The sequence below is a fragment of the Passer domesticus genome, chromosome 11 (genome assembly GCF_036417665.1).
Source record: "Passer domesticus isolate bPasDom1 chromosome 11, bPasDom1.hap1, whole genome shotgun sequence".
Taxonomy (NCBI): domain Eukaryota; kingdom Metazoa; phylum Chordata; class Aves; order Passeriformes; family Passeridae; genus Passer; species Passer domesticus.
The window spans coordinates 6,903,767-6,927,588 of record NC_087484.1 but is presented as its reverse complement, the minus strand read 5'-3'; the positions used below and the strand labels follow the sequence as shown (position 1 = coordinate 6,927,588).

The 23,822-nt window shown below is 40.7% G+C and overlaps 1 long non-coding RNA gene across 4 annotated transcripts in view; it reads right to left on the bottom strand.

Moving 5' to 3' along the window:
- Positions 1–23,822, bottom strand: part of LOC135278688 (uncharacterized) — a 51,136-nt gene that overhangs the window by 8,982 nt on the left and 18,332 nt on the right. The window lies entirely within an intron of this gene.

The following is a 23,822-nucleotide window of genomic DNA, read 5'->3' as shown; positions in this document are numbered from 1 at the left end:
GAGCCAGGTTCACTGGCAGCCCCTAAATGCTGCAGTGTACCCACATTTGGCTGGGAAAAAGCACATTTAGATGAAGTTCAAACTGTATTCCTTCTGCAAAGTAAGAGAAGGTTAAACCTGTTCCTCTAAGGCTTCATCACTCTGTTAGAAATGTAAAAAATATTGTATCTTTTAACCAATCCCATTCTTTTGCTTCTTTCTCCATGAGGAACCTTAATTTTGAAAAGCAAGATCCCTTGTGGAGGTTAAAACAAATATTTTAACTTAGTCATTAGGAAATAATTTGTGCATCCTTTTCACCCTTATTCATCTGCTACATTCATTAATTTTAGGGAATTCTGGTTGTAGAGATTGTAAGTCTGGGTGGAATTAAAGGCTAAAGAGCTTCATAGTGTGCTGCACTCCACCATAAATCATGCCAGGCTACATGGCCAACCCCATTTTCTATCATTAGCAGAAGTGATACTGCTCCCTCTAGGGTGAAACTGTTTAAGGGAATTCAAATTCCTGTGCCACCAGTCCTGAAAACTTGTCAGCACTTGAATCAGGAGGATCCTTAAGTAAAAGGCCTGCATTTTTTACTTTTCAATTATTCCCCAAGAGAGGGACTGAACTGGGGCTCAGTAGGATGTTACCATCTCTAACAGCTGTGATTCCATTTAGCAGCTGCCTCACAACCCAAGAGAAAATGCAGCCTTGTAGGAAGATTTCAACCTTGCAGTGCAGAAGGGAGCAAACCCATGATTTTTAAAATTTGAAAATTAAACTTAATGGGATTGATTTTGGAGTTTTTTTCTCAAGAGCAAATGACTGAATAACATAGGATGTAAATAACAGATTTTAGTGCTTTTTCTCAACATGTGAACAGCCCTAACTAACTGCAGTCTTCTGCAGTGAAAAGTCAGGACCAGCTCAGTATTAGAGATGATAAAATTGTTCTATTTTTTTTTGTTGTTGTTGAAAAATACCAATTCATCAAAGGAGAGATTAACTGAGACCTACTGGAAGCTGCTGCTGTGCTTCCCAAACATTTTTCTGAGTGGTTGCTTGCAAAGTCCCATCTTCCCAGAAGGTGCTGGTGATGCCAGCACTGCCTTTGCACTGTGTTTGAGTCCAACAGTGATGTGGTGTATGGTGGGCAGGCAAAGTTTCCTGAGGCATCAGAATCCTTCACCTGTAACCTCACAGGAAGTTTCTTGGTGTCTGCTGATGATAAACTCTCCAGGTCTTGTCTGGGAAGGAAAAATTCTTCCTGCATTGACTCAGGATGTATCTTTCTTATTCAACTGCAGAGCTACAATTCACTCTGACCAGGATTGCTGGTCTGTGGGAGCTGTAATGCAGTGAGGAATTGAGCACTTCAGCATCCTGCTGTCTCGCTCTTTCCACATTGCAATCAGCTTTGTAACAGTGGTGCTTAAAGACACCCTTGCAGAGGCAACTGATAAAATATTTTAGTCATGTCAAATGTTGTCCTTGTAAATCCCTCAGCCTCTGTCCTTCCCACTGACTGAACAATTTCTACCAAGAGCTGATATTATGCCTATGAAGGTTGTAAGTCTAATGCAGGCTCTAGTAAAACTTATTCAATTTTGCTTGAAGTTCTCTATCCAAATACTAGCCATGCATGCCACTCTCAATTTGTGTTGGCACAGAAATTTCAGGAATGACAGCAGCATGATTCAGACTGCTTTCTTAAAATCTTTCAGCATATTGACATTACATTAAATGCCAAATGCCAGAGGAACTGCCTTTTTCAATCCTGACATTGCTACTGTTATCTGTCACTGCTACTGAACTACAGCAGTGCCTGGATCCCAAATTTAGATCAGGGTTTTAAAGCACAAAAAAAAAGCACAGAAAGCCAGAGAAAAAGTCCTCACCCTGATAAATAGTTTTAGTAGACAAAGCCCAAATGGGATAGAAATCAAATATAGATATCCAGAAACTTGGAGCAATTTACCAAGAGTTTTAAAGCAAGAGTGGCAACACAGGAAACAAAGCCAGTGCTTCTGAGCAGCTACATCATGCTTCAATAATAAATTTATTATTTTCTTATTACATGATTGATATTCCCTACTTAGGAGACATCTAACAGCTGTTTTCACTACAGAGATTCACAATAGAGTCAAGGGGTATTTCATAATACCTGTCTTTGAGTGGCAAAAAGTTTTAACGTCCTAATCCTTAAATGCAGAGAAAATTAATTTATATAGGAGGTAAAATAGAGAAAAAAAGAGGAAAGGCCAAATGTGTTTTCCAAAGTTACAGCATATTACAAAGATCATATATGAGCTATCCACACAGAAAAATAATAAATCACACAGCATCTGCCTCAAAATCCTGCATGCTGCTGAACTGCAGTGACAGAAAGAGTTTATCTTTTATATTTTCCATTTCCAGTGAAGCTGATCCTTTCCTCCCTGGTGATTCTTTAAATTAATAGCTTTTAAATGCCCCTTTCCAGCAGGGAATTTATCTTTCTTTGAATTTTCCTGTAGTGTTTACATCGCGTGTGGCTCTGGCAGAGATCCCGTGTGAAGGCTGCAGCTCAGAGTGCTGAACCCTCCTGACATTAATGACCCTCACCAGGACTTGGGCCGTGGAAAGGGGGATCAGTTTGGTGAATTATCAGCACAGGAGCTCCTGCTCTGTGTGCAGAGCACTGAGCAGCTGCAGTGACGTGGGCTGTGGCCAAATTCCACCCTGCTGTGGGTTTGCTCCATCCCCTGAGAGCCACGAGGACCTTGGGACAAAGAATTAAATTGTCCAAACCAGACTGAGCCACCCCAGAGACCCGGCAGTAAAGGGAACCTGAGTCCAGGCTTTCCTCCTGCCCCTCTCTGTGTAAGGTTCCAGGGGTGAGAGGAATTTTGAAACTGTGTAATTCCACTGACTTCTAGGGACTCATTTCTGCTTTAAAATGAAATTTGGGTCTAAGAAATCAGACTTGATAAAGAAGTGTCCTGAAATATTCTGTTAGGCCATCCCTGGCGCTGCCTTTGAGTGGAAATTTGCATGTGCATCTTCACAAAAGTGAATCTAGGAGTTATTAGATAGATTTGAGCCTAAATGTAAAACATCTGATTTAACATTACAAGTTCCCATGAGTTTTGTTCATTTATGTGCATAAGCAAAATTCAATGATTGCCTGTTAACATATTATTCAAAACATAAAAATCAATTAAAATAATTTTCTACAAGTCACTCATAGCCAAATGCTGACACAGTTTAAACTCACTGCTGCCCTCAAAAGCAACAGGAAAACCAAGATAAAGATGAATATTGATTTATCCACTTTCAAAAAAAAAAATTTAATGTGTTTTTCCACCCACATTACAAAGTAACTGAAGAACAATGACTAATTAAAAAGATTGGTCAGCTTTTAAATAAGCTTTGCTCATATGGGCTCTAGATTAAATAAAGCTATTGTGATAACTTAAATAAAATTAATTCTATTTTTAGAGGATTTAGTCTAACTGGATGTAGCTGATAATTAAGGAAATAGCAGTTCTAGCACTTGCTCTTTCTTGCATTTCATCGCACACAAAGAACAGAAAACCTCCTACAGCCCAGGCACTGCAAACCTTCCCAATACAAAAAAATATCTGTGGCTGGGAAAACCATTTGAAGGAATGATAAACCACAGGGAATATCAGAGTCCTCACAGGCCTAACTTTTCATGGAGATAACTCTTCATTCCCCAAGGATTCTCATCATTTATGTAGAATGTGACACACACTGGAGTTTGCAGTTTGTGATTTGTTCTTCTTCGTGGATTATGAGCTTTCTCTCTATTTCACCTCTTCCCTGATGAGCAAAAGATTCATATTCTACAATCACAGCAGAATTTGGCCTATGAAGTAGGAGTGATGTAAAGATTGAGCCAGGACTTGTACTTTAAGATTAAGACTTATTTGTTGTTGTTCTGACAGGACATGCTTTGCTCCTGCTCTTGTTCAGGAGGTTTGTCTCAAAATGTGCTGAACTCTCCACAGATCCTACATTCAAAAGCCAGTGAGAGCCTGTAATTAAAGAGGACTTAAAATTCAGTAAGCAAATACTTTTCCTATTCATTACTTGACTGGTTATTTTAAGTAGGGAGTAACTTATTTCAAGTTATAAAAAGAGAAATTAAATGGTTAGAACACAATAGCTGGCTTTCAAAAGCATTTGGTTAACAACAGGATTTAAGCACCTCCGTATCTTTATAGATCTGCTCCACAGCATTCTTCCCACTAATAAAGGAACAAAAATAACATTAATCTGTGCTGGAAATGGGGAGCAGTGCTGTGTTTCCATGACCAGCAGGTCCCAGGTGGGGAGTCAGGCAGCAATGGAGATCATTTGTTTCTGTGAGGGGAGTTGCTTGTGTCCAGCTTCATCCCTGTCCATCCCTCCTCATCCCAGAGCCATTTCATTGCCTCACCTCTACTTCAAGCAGTGATTTCAACAATTTTTCCCTCTAATATTTGAGAGAAGATTTTTATTCAGGCAACCTTTTTTTATTGCCCTATAAACTCGACAGTAAGTCTGCTCGGAGCTTGCCTGCTTAAGTTTTTTGTTGCTGTTTGCGGTTTTTTTAACCTGCTTTTTGGGTTTTTTGGGGGTTTTGTGGGTTTTTATGGGGGGTATTTTTTGGGTATTTTTAGTTTTAGTTTTATATTATAGATTTATATTTATATTATAGATTGCCAGAGCTCCTTGGCAGGCTTTTGATTCCGGCTAAATACATCCTGCCTTTCCCCATGGTAACAATTCATCCAGATCCCTACTTGCTATAAATCCTTGCTGCTCACTGCAGATCAATGAAGCAATAACAGCGTGCAACAAGTTAATAACTGCCCCCCTTAATGCCAAAAGCGAGGAGAGCTTTGAGCAACAGTTTATCTTTAGCTTCAAGCTCCTTCCCCGAAGGCAAGGGGACCGAGGAACGAGTGTAGGAGTTGTGCTGAGCAAACGTGGCTCAGTGGAGAGCCAGAGCTGAGCTCCCTCTGTCAGAGCTATCTCAACTAAGTGACACAGATTAAAATGAAGGAAAAGAACCTGTATCAGAAGCAAGCAGCTAAATACAATGTTATGATTTTATTTTTTAATTTTTTTCCCAGAGAGGAATTAGCTGAGCCAATTTCCGCGCTTTTGGTAGAATAGTCACTGAACAATCCCATTAGAGAAACAGAAATTGAATGGGCAGCCAATCGTAAAAATAATTACTCAGCCTTCATCCTTTCCAGCTGATTTTTGAGAATCTAAACTCAACAGAACTCCACAGGCTAAGCATGAATTGATTTGCCCAAAAGTGAATTAATTTAATTTGGGAACAGTCATGTTTGAAGGCAAAATGTAGCTTGATCAAAATGTATTATTTTGATCTCTGATTTCTGTGCAAGTGCAATCAACAAATGAATACCTGTATTTGGAGCATGACTATGTCTAGACGTGAAGCTGCTATTTTTTTATATCACCAGCACCAGGAGCAGAATGTTTGTACAGAGACCTTTAGACAGAAGTTCCAATATGAAAGCAAGGCATGGAAGTCCCAGAGCTCCATTTTCCCCTTGGATACAGGGTTAAATACATAACCTTTCTATATTTGATTTTGACATAATAGCAAGAAATATACTTACCAGCCCAGCTGACAGCCACACTTTCAGATACATTATAAATTTAGAAATGTGTAAAGACAAATATTATTGAGATCAAAAGCTGCAATTTGAAAGGTTCCAATATATAAAACACATTAATAATATAGAGACTATCTGTAAGCTGACCTTGCACGTCAGAAAACATCACAAGACCATCTGGATATTTTTAAAGGTGTCCCATTATAGAAAAGAGCACTAAGAGTTAAACAGAGCAAGTACATTCCAGACTGATATGAATTTATCTACAGGCCCACAGATGTACCAGTTAATGTTTTTATATCAGGGGAGGTTGTTGAACTCTGCAAGATAAGAGTGAAAAGGTGTGATTTTAAAGCCACCATTCAGGCTACATTTATAGCCAAGCTCATAGACCCCAGTTTGCAGAAGGGCTAAGAACTTGCTGTTTCCACTGCTTGCCCAAGAAAACTAGGGATGCTTAGGAACTTAGAATTCATGTCTCAGTATAGCCAGAGAAGGACTGCAGAATTACACCATATATTACCATGCAGCTTCAGCATGTCTTTAATCAAAGAGTAAAACACAAAGAGCTGAATTTCTCCTATTTTATCACCCCTTAGTTAAGCACAATAATTTCCACTGATTTGTGCAGTGGCAGCACTCAGGATCCCACTCTGAAGCCTGCTGTAGGCACACACACACTGACTCCTGTCACGCCTGCACATCTTGTGGTTGTTCATGTGCACAATCAGTGTATGCAAATTTGTGTCTGCCTTTTTGTTAGCATTGTGAACCCACCTTGCATGTGCAAACACTGCAGAGAAAAGCAGAGATCACACACTCTTTGGGAAGCCATGAAAACATGGAGGTATTGGCATTATTAAAACCCAGCTGTCTCTAGTCACTGGCATGGTCTGGCTCACTGTTGGTGCAGTTACTTGGTGCTAAAGGCAACTAAAGTTACCCAGTGGATAGTACAAAAACACACTTGTCAGTGGCATGGGAGGAGAGAGTTATATAAAAATTCATGAGCTAAACATTCCTGCAAACCCTTGAGTCCTCCTTGTGTAAGCTTTCCCAGCAGCTAGACAGGATGACATTTCCAAAGGGAGAGCTTCTCGCAAGGGGATTCACAAAATCCTTCTAGTCTACACCCTGTGCTGATAAATATTTCCTCTGCAATAGACATCTAAACTCCCCAGGCCCATTCTGTCTTTTTAGTCATGGTTTGGACAGAATTTTGTAAAAGAAGTTTTTCTATTAGAAACAATAATTGGCATGTCCATTCACTTTTTCTTAAGACATGGTATGCTTGTAAGACTTAAACAACTTTTTTCATTATCATGCAAAGGAAGTAACCCTTCCTCAAGGAAGAAAGGTGCCCCTAAGCAGGAATAGAAACTGGATAAAGAACAGCAGACAGGCTCATAATTCTTGCAGCTGTCAGTAGATCAGGAACAGGTTCTCCACACAGAAGGTGGCACTGGGACAGGCTCCCAGGGAGAGGTCACTGACTCGAGCCTGTCTGAATTTGGATTCTCAAGCACAGGTGGGATTGTTGGGGTGTCTTGTGCAGAGCTCTGATCCTTGTGGGTCCCTTCCAGTTCAGGATATTCTGTGATTCTAATACTTTTCTCAGTGGTTCAGAATTAGACACAGAAGATTTTAGAATCAGCAAACACCTGAAGATATAAGAACATTTCTCTTTTCAAGTCCAGTTAAAATATATGTGTGGTTCAAGCTCTTTCTTTCTCCTGCTGGCATTTAGTCTTTTTTTAATGAACTCTTTACTAATTGGGAAAGGTCCTTTCCAATTTGTGACATGATTTTGGATTGCTTAACAGATGTAATTAGCATTAGGTCACTTTATCTCTGAATCAAACATTTTCCTGCTCCTGCTATCTTCCAACATTTAATGCATTAGTGCTTCTTAGTGCCTCCAGGCCATTATTAAAATTTGTCCCTTAATCTGGAAGTTTGAATTGATGGTCCCCTGACTCTAAAAGACTGTGAACTCGGGGGAGGGAATGGGAGAGAAGGAAGGCTGGTGGCCCTGAAAAGATAGTCAGGATGCACAGACAGGAAGGAAGCCACTGAGCAGCAATCCCAGCACTAAGCTGAACTGAAGACTGAGGCAAAAGTGCCTTTCTTGTGTCCCATTCAGGACTGCAGCAGGTATTCCACAATCTAGAGCAGAACTCCAGATCTTCCCAGCACCATTGGCAGACCAGAGTCAAAACCCCAGACCCTCCAGCTCTGGGTCATCCTGGATGGAGACTGAATCAACTTTTACAAATTTATAAAAGCAGCCACTGTAAAAAAATCTGTGGTGCAGAACAAGTCACAAAAAATCAGAAGCTACCATCTACATGCTGATAACTTATTTATTAGCTTACTGGCTCACTTAGAACTTATTGTTCACAGACAAAACAACCTGTGGCACAGAGAGCAGGCAGCCTGGCATGCAGTGAAGATAAACAGGTACCTAGATACACAACTTATATCTGAAGGCATGTTCAGTGAATGTCCTCTGGTTGGCTAAATCTGAATGAACAACAAAGAATTCAACCCACTGACTCTCACCAAAAAGCACACAGTGGTTTTTATTTGTAAAACATGAAAACCATCCTACTCTATATTCAGCTCATAGGTATTCCTTATTCCTTTATGGGGCACAGAAAACGTGCCTTTGTTTGAAAATGCGTTATAAACAGAAACTGGAAAAGGAAAGCAATAGTGACTGAGGTGTTTTTAGAGACCCTTTCTTCTAGCACTTTTCAGTTTTTGCTTCGGTGGATAATAAAGCTAAAAGCTGGATGACACCCACACAGCATCCCAAGTCTGAAATACCAAAGAGAATTCAAGGAGCAGAGATTCCCTTCTGGGCTCTGAATGGCACATCTGTCTCAGTCCTTTGGGCTTTCTCCTTCTCACTCAGCATTTATTTCCCCTCTGTCTGTGTGAAGACAGACCCCCCTCTCTGCCACAGGCTGCTCAGGCAGCTGCCTGGCCAGAGATGAAAGGAACCTGCCTTGCAGGGCCTGGAGCAGTGTCAGAGCCGGCAGAGAGGCAAAATGTGCTGCCCAAGTGTAGCTGTGGCCACTGGCCCGGGCCAGCCTCGGCCTGTTTGAATCCCAAGTGTATGTGCCAAAATTAGACTGGCAAACATCTTACCTCACCACACACTTCAGCAGCTGAATTAGTCTGTTGAAATGGGGAATTTTACCATTTTGCCATCCACTTCAGTTCTCAGATGGTGCCCACACTGCCTCAAGGGGCAGCCAGAGTACAAATCAAGCTGTGCTACTTGCTCCAAGCAGATGTGTTTAAAGGTGAAACCTTACCAGCTGAAAAATGGTGTGCCATGTCTTTAATTGTGTATCAGGTACTCCCTAGCCTCTCCTTTTATTCAACTTTGGCTGAAGTTCCATCCACAAAGAAAGTTTGAAAATGTACATGGAAAAGCTCCTCCCTCCATGCCCAGTGCTGCCAGCTTTTATGATTTGACTGAGCAGCCCAAAGCTCCAAAAAGGGAAGGCCAAACCCTCAAAGCTGTTATTTTTACATCTTGTAATCCTTACAGCATTTTGGGGGTTTCCAGCTGGCTGGCAGACATTTGCAACATGTGATGCTGGCAGCACTGCCCACTGCAGCAGCTGAGCTCACACCAGCTGGATCCTGCTGCCTTTGAAGGAAGTTGATTTCAGAGCACACCCAGTAGGGCACCATCTAGAGATGGTCTTCCATGACTTCCCTCATGGAAAAGAGTGCTTGCAGTCTGGCCAAAGCTAAACTTTTTATTTTAATTGGCTTTGAAAGTGACAGCAAATTACCTAGACTTACTATTCAGAAAGTAATCCAGTGGAAGGAAAAATGAGGAGAAGTGTGACAATGGAAGAATGATCAGCTTTGCTTGGCTGTTTCTTCTTGTAGCAAAGAGAAATGTTAAGCAAGAGAATTGATCACTTAGACACATCACAAAGTATAAAAAATGAGCAGTTAAAATTAATAATCTCTTTGATATTATTGATTCCAAAAACCTGAGCCTCCGGGAGGAGAAATTTGTTCAATCCCTACAGACTGGTGTCTTTCCCTGTACTGCAAGATACTTGAATTTAAAATGCTGTACTACTTAGCACTTAAAATCTTGGCTCTATATTCATTCTAATTACTTTCGTACCCAGCTTTGGACTGTGCAGGAAATGAGATAGCTGTCATGTCAGAGTAACCCTGCAATCTTCCATTGCTGCCTTTTTGTGCTAAAAGAGGAGTCAGCCATGTCGTGCTGCAATATTCCCACTATTTTTAAAACTAGCAAAAATATATTTCTGTGTTTTTTATAGTAGACTGAGAAACTCTTTTCAGCTCTGCTCAATATGATTTTTAATAATTCCACTGGCTCTGACCAGAAATTTTATGAGGAAGCAACAGATAATTCACAGCAAAGTGCTTATTTCTCTGGCTGTTCTATTGCTTGGCTTGCATGATGCATGGGGCAAAATGCAAGTTTCAGAGATATTGCAACTTTCCCATGTCAGACCATCAAATATTGATTAGTCAGTGCCAGGGAGCTGTAGACTTGAAACTGGGACAAAAGGGATGAAACCAGGCAGCCTCCTTCACACAGACAATATTTGTCTCCCAGGGTTTGGGGAATCTGCACTGCAGGTACAGCCAACAAAACTTTTGCAGCTGGTAAAAGACCTAGAAAACAAAAAATGGGCATGGGGGAAATCACCATTGCTTTCATGGTTTTATGTCTCTTCAGTTGTATCCCACAATCCCTTTCAGTGTAAAAAATTACTGCAGCCACGGCACTCCTGTAACTCAGCTCAGCCCCAAGTGACTATTTTCAACTAACTTTTGCAACTGTGCACCCAACATTTCCATTAATTATAATTAATTTTTTGGCAATCTTCTCATGGACAGAGTCTACTACTAAAATGGAACTGCAATTCTTCATTTGCAACTGCACTTTTTTGTGAGATGTTTAACATTCAGAGCCTGATGTGTATTGATTGGAAGTTCCAGTCATACAAAATAGATGTTTGTATTCTAATTAATAAAATTCTAAACTAGATTTTTATCAATTTCATCAATTTAACACTTACATTCTCCAGAGTATTTTCCAATATTTGTTTTACAATTGCTGCTTCTACTGGGCAAATAATTTCTTAGAATATTTGTGAAAATGGAGCATAAGAAATATAAGCAGTATTGGAAAAAGTGGATTAACCATCCAATTCATATTTATGGTTGCAGTTTCACAATGTTCATTTAATTTAGGATAAATTTTACTAACATGGCACAAATATGAGAGTAGTCCTAATTTATTTCTTTATACAGAACCTAGAATATTTTCAGTGTAGCTATTGATTGTGCAGCAATGTTCAAAGGTTCTCAGAAAGCACAGACTTATATGAAGATACAAGAGGACATGCACACAATATCATAAAAGTCAGTGTTTGTGTTGCTGGGAGCATGGATTGATGGTCCTGCCCTTGGAGGAAGTCATCTTTTTGTACAGACACTGCCAGACCTGACTTTTATCATGCCTCAGAAATCATTCCAAAGCACAGACTGATTTCTGAAAGGGCATCACATGACATTTGCAGAATTTCCCTAGGGCAGAGCACAGCAAGGGTTTATCTTACAGGGCTGTTTGAAGAGCCAACAACTCATTGATTGCTCAGTGCTGTGGAGATGGAAGAGTTCTGTCAGTGCTTAACATTTCTCACAATTTCTGCAATGATTATTTGTGCCTTGGGTCTAACAGAGGAAATCCACCTTTTGGAGATTCTCTCTAAATTATTCTCTCATTTACAGCTGGACACTGGATTCAGCTTTCAGGACATGTGGTGTCACTGCTGTTTGTGGCTACATTTGGACATTTGCCTCTCTCATTATTTATTTATTCATGGTGCAACTTGAAAATGTGTAGGTCTCTCTTTTTAAAAAATAATAATTTATTTTAAATATAAATATATATATATATTTATGAAATATTATATAAATTTATGTTGTATATAATGTAATTATAATTTATTCATGCTCATAGAAGCCAAACACAAGAGTATAAAGATATTATGCACCTGGCTGTGATGCACCTTTACTTTTTGAAGCAAAAAAGCTACCCCTGCCATCTCTCCACAGAGATCTCTTGCCATGGCTCTGATAAGTGGCAAGTCTGCCCTGAATGCCACTAAAGAAGAGATAACCTAGAATTGCATTGTCTTGTCAGGGTACTCTATCAAAACAGTGTCTGTGCTTCTGCTCCCAAACTTCTTCATTCAACTTCTGACCCATCTTAAAAACTCAAATTTTCAAATGGAAGCGCACAAACTACACCAAATTCAAACTTTGTGCTCTTCCCCTCTGAGGTATTCTGCTCCTCATAACCCCATAGGCTGTGGGTGTGCATCTCAGAAAAGGTTTGCATGAATTCAGGATTTGTTTTCCACACTCTGAATAGCGCAAGGGAGACCTTTTGTAGCAAATCATCTCTGCACCTGCAGACCTGGATACAGAAAGACATCCAAGGGAAAAAACCAAACCCTTGGCTAAGAATTTTAGCCATTAGCTTTCAAGTAGCAACTGAATAATCATTATGATGAACTTTTTTAATCATTGTGAAAAGGCAAGCATTTTAAACCACTAATAAATGCACTCCCTGGATTTCCAAACAGCTTCCATTACTCACTGTCAGTGCATCCCAGGTTGGCAAAGCCTTGAATATTTGGTAGCTTTTTTGCATTTGGTGCATTTATCACTCACTTTCAGTTCCAGTGTGATTAGCTGATATCTGAACGAATTCCTTAGGCAATCTTCCAACTGGATTATATGATTATTAAAAACTAACATGAAAATTGAAAAGGGAATCTTCAAGACAGAGCAGTAATCCCCACCAGAAGTGAAAATGGAGGAGTCATGGTGAGAGTGAAGATGAAGTCCATTATTGTGAACAACTTCAACAAAGGCATCACAGCTGAGAGAAAATGAGATCATAGGGTGGAGGTGAGATAAATCATTCTAGCTTAGGGAGCATCAGAGAGCTGGTGCTGAAGGAGCTTTGTGCACACCCCCAGCAGCTCCCACCATGGCTCAAAGCACAGCTGGGAGCTGGGGGGGCTGCAGCACTTTGAGCCTTTCAGGTATTTCTGTCACTTGGGCTGGGCAGACAGAAGTGCTGCTCTCAGGAGGCAGAGCTGTCCTGCCCTGGCTCACCCTCACTCCAGGCTCACCATGTCACCCTTGCATTGCCCTGCTCCTTCTCAGAGCATTTTTGGGTTCCTTGTCCTTTACCCCCTTATTCTCAAAGAGGATTTCTGCTTCCTCCAGCTCCCTCCAGTTTCTTCAAAATATTCCTAAAGTACTTGCTTGTGCTTTGGTTATTTTAGACTATATTTTTGAGTATCAAAACCTATTTTTGAGCATCCAAGGCTATCAATCACAGAATTTCCTGAATAGATGTAGATATGCATGGGCATCCATGGGCAGGACATCACTGTGTGTGTTCTGGCAGTTCCACCAGGAGCTGTGCTGCAAAAGAAACCTTTCCACAGCACAAACTCACATGAATCTCCCTGCAGAGCCCTGCTTTTTCATGCTTAGGGTGTCAGAAATATCAAAGAAACCATTCCACTGCAAACCCCCATGTCCATCATAGAGGACAGAGCATTTCCAGTGCCAGTGCCAACCCCCAGGGAGGCTGAATTGCTGCTCAGGCAATGAGGGAGCTGCAGGAGATGGCAACCATGGTGTGGGCAGCAGAGGGACAAGGGACAATTCCTCCACAGCAGGTAAGACAAGGCTGTTCCCCACTTAACACAAATTCCAAAGTGTAACCCATGCTGCTCCAGGCCCTTGGTACAAGAAAAGCACAGTGTGCAGTGGTAGGGTTACACTGTTTGCATTCACAAATGGTTTGTGGAAATGAGTAGCAATGGTTTTGAGACCAATTTCTGCCTCAGCCCCTCTGGATTCATTGACAAAGGCCTCTGGCACTCTCAGAGAGTTTTGCAAACGCAGCACTCAAGCTTTTGTCTCTGCTGCCACCAGCTCTCACAGCTCTGAGGGATTAATTTTTTGCAAATGGAAAGTAAGCAGCTTGATTCTCTTTACCTGTCCAGTGCTGTAATAACACAAATTCAAACTGGCCTCAGCCTTGAGCACGGCCAGAGGCAGCACATTGGAGAGCTCCCTTTCCATAAGAATGAACCACCAGATTATGTGCAGAACAGAGAGCACTGACAAGTTGGGGTTTTCTTGAAAGGGAAAAGGACTGCAGATAGTGATGAAGCGAGAAGGTTGAGTTTAAAGTAGGGAAGACGGTAACAGAGGAAAGAGAAAGGAAGGAGGACAGCAGAGTTTGGGGAATGCAGCCACTGCAGTGCCCCCTTTGTGGCCAGCTCAGGAGCAGGGCTTCCTCTGCCTCACAGGATGGATGAAGGCAACAGGGCAGGGAGAGGGAGATCAGAGGCAGATTTGGCAGGAAGATGTACCCAGAGGTGTGGAACTGGCTGAGAAAAGCTGAGCCTGGGCTGCTCTGGGGGCAGTGTCCTCTGCTCTCCCCTGCAGGTGTTATTGTGCTGTGGCAGGGCTGAGTGCACAAAGGGTTAAAACAGGGGTGCACCCTCTTAGAGCCCTGCAGATTAAATATCTCCTGTGTACTGTAAGCAGCCTCTCCTCAAAGGGAAAAGCAACCTGAGCTTCAAATAAAAAGACTTGAAAGAAGCTGAAATCTTCTATTTTAAAAATACCAGGATAAAACTATTCAATTATTCTCCAGAAAATAACCCTATTTTTTCTGTTATCAGGAATTATATTAAATCCTAACTTTAATTAAACTAAAAATACTTTTTTTGAGGGAGCAAATGATTTGGCTAATGGCATCCAGCTTCATCTGTCACCTGTTATTGTTGTTCTCATGGAAAGAAATGGTATATATCAGCAAATACTCAGCAGGGAGATTCATTAGCTGGGGCTCAAAGATTTAGCAGAGTTTCTCGTGTTTGTAGGAATAAAAAACACTATGAATTGCTGCTGTGCACAGAAGACCCGGGTAGAAGAGGCTCCCTATTCCCTATTATTTTCTGCACTGGACCTGCAAGAAGAGCCTGAGAAAATGCACACACAGCCACCAGTGTGAGAATTAAAACTTTCCCTGATTTACAGAGGTTTATTAATGGGCCCAGACAGGAGGAGAACACAGGAGACAAGGAATATAATCTATCAGTGAATGGAGAGCCCTATTAGCAGAGCCAAGAGAGGTTTTCCAGGGCTGTGAGGAGAGGGAACAGAGCAGGAGCTGTGTCCACAGTGAGTGTGCAGTGCCTGTGGCTCTCAGGAACACCTTTCTTGGGAAAGCTCATTTCCAGCCTGGGGTTAAACCCAGTGCAGGGATCAGCAGCCACCCCAAATGTTTCTCAAAGTGCTGCTGTTCATGACAGGCACTGCATATCTGCAGAGGAGACTGAATGTTTGTTTTCAACAGATTTAACAGCCAGCCTTCAAAGGCAGGGACCAGAGCAAAGAGAGCACAAAAAGCAAAATTACACACCAAAATATGAAGGTACAAACCCACTAAATGTAGTAGAACAGTGCTGGATATCAAAGTAGCCACCCCTGGTACATGTAGCTGTTTTAGGATAAGTGAAAAGTCATCCTACATAGTGGTGAATCATTAAGAAAATACATGGACACAATATATCCTAACCCCTTGCTATTACTGTTTATTTATAGTGATGTGTCAATATAGATTGGCATTTTATATTCTTCTGGCTAAAAATCTGAAGGAACATCATGTTCATGAAGGGGTTGACAGAGCTGTAGTTTCAAAATAACTTTTTAGACACTCTTTCCATGGTAAAAGTTGTGAAGGTTGTTGTTTAAAAAAAAAAATCAAGACAGTTTAGTAAAGTATAGCTAAATAATAGATGCTCAGCATAAAATATGTCTGTTTTTCCTCTCTCAAACATGTTAGCCAAATGCAGAAAAGTAAACCCTAAGGAGACTGGGTCATAGTTAATTTGGTTGTCAAGGGAGAATATTAAATGATGAAATCACTTTTTCACCTCCGTAAAACATGCAGGAAGGATATTTACTTTGCATGTATAAATGACACAATTTATTGTTCTATTTTAACATTTCTTCAGACCACCTCCAAGAAGGTTTCCATAGAAACCTAAGGAGAAAACCAAAGAGGAACATAATTTTGCTCAGTTTATATTGATTTTAAATACCACTGCACTTACACCAGCTATGTGTCTTCTGCACACATTTTTTATCAGCTGACAATCTAAGTGTTACAGTTGATTAAAATAGCAATTTAGATTTAGCAGTTATCAAAAACACTGTTTGCAGTTCAGTCTATCACCTACCCAAATTATGGCATTGTAGAACATCAAAGATGAGTAATTTTTTAAGCAACTGTGATGAGCTCTATCAAGATGAAAATTGCTTGGGAACAGCTCTGGTCCTCCATTCTGTCTGCTCTTGCCTAGGGCTGATTTAAGGTACTATAGACAATGTATTGAATCTGCAAATTGATCTCTTCAATTTCTGAGACTGCCTGGCATTGCTGATTAACAGAATGATTTCTCCAGAGAGTCTGACCTCTGTCCTTCCCAAGAGATGAGACTTAGCCACTTGCTGGGGATGTCTCTGATAGTGCTGGGGCACGGGCTTTTTGCAGCTTTAACATCTTGATTTCTTTCCATGGTTTTATTTATTGCATGGGCTTTTGTTGCTGTTGCTCTGTTGGTTGTTTTTTTCCTTTCTCATTTCAAAATCTTCTTGCCAAAGCCAGAAAACAAGGAAAAGTGAAGAAATCAGCGTGTTTTAAACAATTCCCAAAGGCTTCAAGGCTGCCTCTTTCCTGCATGCAATTACTTATTCCTGCTGCTCACTCCTGACTCATTTCTACGTGCCTGAAACCATTTTAGGATAACCTGTCCAACAACAACTGAATGTTGTATTCTGAGAAGGAGCCTCATGCTGAGGTGGCTGGAAGATTCTGTGTCTGAGGCTACAGGAACACCCAGGAGTTTTCACTCAGAAACCTCACTGACTTCTCAAAGAAGCTGAAAGTTAGTAACCCCTTTCAGGATTCCAACTTCAATACAATTTTTTTCCTGTTTGCAGAGAGCTGAAACTTGGGGATGTCTCACACTGTTTACCCAAAATGGCAATTGCTGGAATCAGAGCTGTCTCAGGGGATTTTACTTCTGGGCAGACCTAGCTTGGGATTCACAAAAACAAAAAAAGAAAGAGAGGAAAAAAAAAAAAGGAATAAATCTGTTGTGATGTGAGGCTAAAAGAATAAATTACTTCAGTTTTTCTCTCTGCGATCCATTATTTTCACTTTTATCAGTGCTGGATGAGAGAGCACTATTTATGCAAATACAGCTACACACACTTTTACAGACAGACCATGTGGAGATGGAATTCTGTGTTCCCTGTTGATTGCCAGGTGATCAGTAGAGATGACCTGTGATTTGGGGCTTTTGATCTTAATTTATTTTTCATCAGAGTCACCTTAGGAATGGCAGGGTCTTTTCCATTCTACTTTAATGAAAAGCTTTTTTTTTTGCTTTTTCTTCAGAACATCCAAAAGATGACAGAATCTCCCTTGAAAAGCAAACATAGGGGATTAGACCTTCTTCCCTTTCTTTACTCACAAAAACCCAGACACAGGCAACAATACAGAAAAAACAGCATCATGATAAGCTTCAACACCATTTCTTGGAAAGTTTCAAGCTTCACTTCCAAATTATAACCCCATTCTAAGATCGTATACCACATTATTTTCATAGTGGTATAAAAATACCACGATGAGCAGTTTCAGATTTCCTGTGTATGGGGTTTTTTTTAGGTCAGGTCTTCTAATGAGCTCAAATTGAGTGACAAAAATCCCCCTGATGAAATGACGTAACAAAAATGAACTCTGAGTGTGTCCCCCACAATGGTAACGATGTTGGCACTTGAACGAAGGCCAGAACAGGCCAAATTTCTGTTCCTGCCATTTTAAAAAAAGAAACACATTAGCCTATCTTTCCTCATTCTCCAATAGTGAAATGTAAAAATAGAACTATGCACTCCAGAGGGCTCCAAGGGCTCTTTTCATTAATGTGAAAAATCCATAATTTATGGCTCTGCAGCGTGAATAGGTTTGGAAGACATTTAATCACTAGTGAAAATGCCATAACCCCAACCCCACTCCCACAAAAATATAGATAGCTCCCAGCTATTCATCTGGGCTGCTTGGGAACTGCTCCAGTGTTCCATACATTCTCCCTGGTGACTGAGAGTAAAGGAACACCTCGTGAGAACTGCTAGTCCAAAACACAGCTTCCACTGAAAATACACAAAGAATAATTTCAAAAGGCAGATAAGTGATATCAGTTCCTTTCTAAATATAATGCATTTTGCCTAAGTACTGTCCAATGGGGATCAGGTCTCACTTTTGGTGCTGTCACACTTCTAGGTGTGATATGTGGCCAATGGGAATGCAGCTTTAAGAAAATCTGTCTTGGTATCAAGAATGGGAAGGCTTTAATTCCAAGGATTAATCTGTATTAAACTTCAGACCCCTCCACAGCCTGATTTGAAGGCTCTATGTAGGTTTTTCCTTTCCAGTTAAGGAAGATGGAAAATGTTTTGCTATGAAAATCATCTGTTTTGAACTGTCTCTTATGTTTCCACAGGGATCACAATTAAATTAATCTACCTTGTTGTCTGATTACACACATAGATGGATCTACTTTTGCTGTAAAGCAGTTTAGCTTTCTACAACTTCTCCAGATCTACTGCCCCCTTACAGTGGAGTTTAAAGGTGGGTTAGATACTGGTGAGATTTACATGATTCTCATGATGTTCAAAGCCACCACAGATGCTCAAAAACTGCTTCCTTTTAACAACATTTTATAGAAATCCAAGTCCTCTTTTAAAGATCTGTATGACTGAAAAGCTAGGTACTTATTTTGAAAATAATATGAGTGATATGGAATGTGTGTTTCTTAAAATTGACAAAGAAGACAGTATTTAGTGCAAGTGTTTAAAATAATGGACAGCAGCTTCTATTCCATAATTCAAAAATTATTCATCTGATTGCACAAAATGAAAGAATGAAGCTTAGAGAATATAAAAATAAAATCAACTCAATCCAGAACTAAAATATGGGGCAGGAATTATGATGATATCCTGGGTCTTTAAATCAAAATCTCACATCACCATACGCTATTTTAAAGAGAGAGACTAATTTTCCAGGCTTTCCATTTCAACAAACCCAAAGAAGGATAATTGTGGTGTCTCATTCAGACAATGCATTAATCCCTCTTTAGATCCCCCAGCACCAAATCAGAAATCCTGTCAGCACATGAGGAACAGTGGATATGGTAGAACGAGTTATTACTTTTTAAAATTAGTTGAAAAAAATCTCTTTGTTTTCTGTTGCCGTGGCAGGCTCTGTGCTGGAGCTGGTGTTACCTGGCTGTGCCATTCCAGCTTCACTTGGCCCTGTCTGTGGAGCAGAAAGCAGAAAGGCCTCATCAGCTCAACGCTGTGCCAGTATTAATGGGGTACAAAAATTACTGTCTGTGATCTCTACATGGTTTTCTCTGTTGCACTGATAACTGCACTGATAATTGCCACCTTGGTTTGAGATGCAGCAAAGGACACAAGGCTGGGATAGCTCCTGTCTATCTTCTCTTCCCAACTTTCTGCAGGGCAGGCAGCTGGAGGGAAGGTGCCCTTGGCTGGCAGCTCCAGGCCCCCAGGGTGGAGCTCCACAACCACCTCAGCTGGAGCACATCTGCCTGGGGAAGCACAAACACATCAGCTCAAACACATCACCTCAAACATGTCACCTCAAACACATCACCTCAAACACATCACCTCAAACATCATCTTAAATACATCCTCTCACACACATCACCTCAAAACACATCATCTCACACACATCCTCTCACACACATCACACACATCACACACACATCTCACCCACATCCCTACACACATCCTCTCACACACATCTCACACACATCCCCTCACATCCTTACACACATCTCACACACAATCCTCTCACACACATCCTTACACACACAATCCTCTCACACATATATCTCACACACATCCTCTCACATACATCTCACACACATCTCACACACATCATCTCACACACATCACACACATCCTCTCACACACATCTCACACACATCTCACACACAATCCTCTCACACAATCCTCTCACACACATCTCACACACACATTTCACACACATCTCACACACATGTCACACACATCTCACACACAATCTTCTCACACAATCCTCTCACACACATCCTCTCACACACATCCTTACACACACAATCCTCTCACACACATCCTCTCACACACATCCTTACACACACAATCCTCTCACACACATCCTCTCACACACATCCTTACGCACACAATCCTCTCAGCGTGTCTAACTCTGACCCCTTCCAGCAGAGCTTTCACGGCCTCCATCAGGGCAGGAACACAACGTGTTCCACACAGCATATTGAGAGTCTGCAAAATTTAGAGGTGAGCATAATGAGGGAAGAATCTTCCTGAATCTGGCAGCATTCATCCCTTTGTTAGCTCCCAGATACGTCAAGGACACTCAGGAGAAGAAGCTGAATTAACCAAAAAGGTGTCAATTTAAGGCAAATTGCACAGATCGGCTCTGCTAAGAGGATGGATTTTCTTTCAGAAATAGAGAGAGTATAACTTGGTTTCACTCATTTCAAAGTGAATTGCACTAAAGCAAATTGAGGCCATTTAAATTCTGACTGTGTGTACATAAAACGATTTATTATGGTTTCACTAATACATTTCAAATCCAAATTCATTTGGTTAAATTTTATTGAACATCTCCGAGAAGACAAGATATAATCCATCTCTAAACTTCTGTCCTGGGATTTTTTGATTTTTGCATTCTTTCCTTTTTCGTCTTCTTTCTTTTGCATATCTACTGCAATTTGAATTTCAAGATAAGTGTCCCACTGGGTAGTGTTAGGTTTTTTCCTTTCAAAATGAACCATATGGAGAAAAACAGCATTATTGCCAACACTAGCATTAAAAATATGAGTCAGGCCTTAAAAAATTATGAGATTTATTTTAAAGTGTGAATCCTTCCCCCACAAACAATGTATTTACTTTTTTTTTTTTTTTTTTTTTTTTTTTTAAGTATGCATCTGATACTAAAACAGCCACTTTTTCAAGCTGTGATACAGCAAAATCTGGCTTGGCCAGGGAACCCATGGACTGCAAACCCAAGGTTAGAATAAAACTCCCAAATAACAGGAGAGATACAGAGCTCTGAGAATTTAAATTTTTGAAGTCAGGAGCCAGGCCAGCCCTAGAGCTGTTGATGCCATGGATCAGTTAAAAGGCAGAGAAGACAGAGATTGGCCAGCTCAATCCTGGCACCTGGGGAGCTCAAATCCCAGTACAGAAATGCCCCATTTTCTCAGTTTTTGCATAAAACTGAAGTCCTGCTTGCTGGAGGGATGCAAGGGAAATGCAGTGCTTGGGGCATTTCACTGAATTATGATCAAATAACCTTAACCTACTACCCACACTTATCAAACTTTTCAGTCTGTCTGGTATCCTGATTTTCTCCTGTAACGAAGAAGTGTTTTGATCAAATTTTGGCTTAGAAGCTTTTATTTCTTTAAATCAGTTCCTTTTTTAGCTTACAGGCAACCTTAGTGATGGTGAGCTTAAATACCTTTGGCAAGAGAAACTTCACAATATCAAGTGCTCTGCAGCTGGGCCAACCAGATCAGACAGTCCTTAAACAAATTTGTGAAAAAAGCAAAAACTGCTGTGCTTGAAACTACGGATTTTAAATCAAAATAAAACTTTTAAACAAGTTAATCACTGAGGAAATATTTCTAACTTGTAACTGGCTTCATTCAACAGATGTGAGTTCACTGGAATCCACAGATGATGTATTTAAAGCATGAGCAGCATCACAGAAATGTCTTTTCACAGGAGCTAAGCTCTGAGCTAGTGCTATGCAACACTCACAGGGTTTGAATAAAGAAGGAATCAAACTCTGATGTTGGCTCCAAAAAGCCTGGAAGCAAAGCAGCTCTTACAGGTTTTCTCATAAATATGATGAGAATTGATGCAAACCTCCAGAGGAACCTCTCCCAGCCCTCCAGAACACACCTGAGCTTTCCCCAAGCAGTGCAGGGTGGAAGGATGGAGAGCAGAGCTCCTTCCTGCCACATCCACCCTTCCTGCAAGCACAACACACCAAACCTCAGCCTCCAGCCCACTCATCCGTACAGACAGGCTGGAGGGATTTTTTTCCAAAAAGCCAAAGGGATTTTTTTTTTCATAGCCCCACTCAACAGAATTCTTTTCTCCCAACTTGTGCTGTGAATGCATTAGCAGCCCTTCAGTGTTCAGCTCGGCATGGGAGCTTTATGTTACACACAAAACAAGTTATATAAGAGTAATTGCTGGCCTGCACGCTGCGAGACTTGATGAAGGACACGTCTACTTCTGTATTTTATTTTTTTCTTGATGACATAAGTGTACCATAAACAAAGGGCATTAATTATAAAGCACCTCCCTGGAGAAATAGAAATTACTTGAGGAGTAAGAATGATTGCTCTGTCCAGGCCACGTCCCACTGAGATGCAATTTGTTTCCATTTACATCACACATCTTTTTCCTATGGCATCCTGTATTTTCCTGACTTTTCATTGCAACCCACAGTACATAAGGCTCAGTGAATTCCACATCTGTTCCTCACAAAACGTGTACAAAATACACCAAAAATGTTTATGTGGTGTATTTAGAGCTGCAAGTTATAAATATGCAGTTTTTACTGTAAGTCAGGTCAGAATTTTAAGCCAGACATATAATCCCCCTTTTCCCCTGAATGAGTGTCCTGTAGACACAGCAGCATATCTTGTGTTTCCATCAGATTCTTTTTGCAGGAAGGCTTTGTTTTCAATATGAACATCTCTAATAAATTCCATGAGGGCAAATGAAGGGAAACTGTGTCAAATATGATTATAACTACTAAACAACATATTCCTGTATCTGCAAGATTCCCTCATGCCTGTTGGAGTGAAAGAACAACTATTTGTCTTCCAGTCCAGCAACCCAACACGCATTTTATTTCGAGGTAAGCAGGAGGGTGTACTATAAAAATCCTGAGGTTTCCTCAAACTCATGGTTCTCATGATCCCCATGACAAAAACACAGTGTAAATCTCATGGAAAATCAGTATTTACTGAGAGTGCTTCAAGGATAGACTAGAGCACCAGAGCTGGGCTCTAGCAGACAGATATTCAAGCTTCTCTTTATTTTTCCTGGGACGCATCCCCTGGGCCCAGGGATTCTACTGAGGATTTCTATCCACATGAAAATACAGCCATATGGGGAAACATCAAAAAAACCCCAATGGAACAAAAGAAGCCAACAGTTGTGATGGTCATTTACTCATGGGACTGTAGTCCCAAGATCTCAAAAGACAAAGTAACTCTCTTGATTACAGCACCACAAATTACCTCCACAGCCTTTCTCTCTAGTTCTGAATGCACATTTGAGTTTGCACATTTTCTGTCCTAAACTGTTGTGTGGTACCACAAACCACATTTCAGGGATTTCTGTGTTCTGCTGCAGCAGAGAATGATGTTATCCCAGCTGGGGTGCATGGATTTACTTGTTTAAAACATGACTTTTTTTTGTAGCTGCATAAATACAATTTATTTTATAGGCCATCTATGGATGTGGTACATGAAACAATTGTGATGCAAGTTCTGCACTCTCACAATGTAGGAGGAGCAGCACTGAACTGAGGGTTCTCCGCTACACAAATTATATCTCTACGTCCTGAATTTGTGGGAAGGAGAAACCTGAGCAGCCAGATGCTCTCGGAAGCCTCACTCCATGATACTGAGAGCAGGAGATGAGGAGTCCATCCCAAAAACATTGTGCTAAAGCACAGAGAAAATTATTTTATTCAGACTTAGGTTTATACCCAACTTAGTCCCAAATTGGTCTGGTCTTCTATGATCCTTGAAGAGGAAAAGAAAGTTATATGCAATGAAATTAAAATGAGTCTAGTCCAGTATTTAAAATCAAATATTCTGGAATAGGTATTAACCTGTGAGGGAGCTGAAGGTGAATTGTTCTCTGGAGCTAATTGAAGAGCTTCCTCTAAGGGCAGGG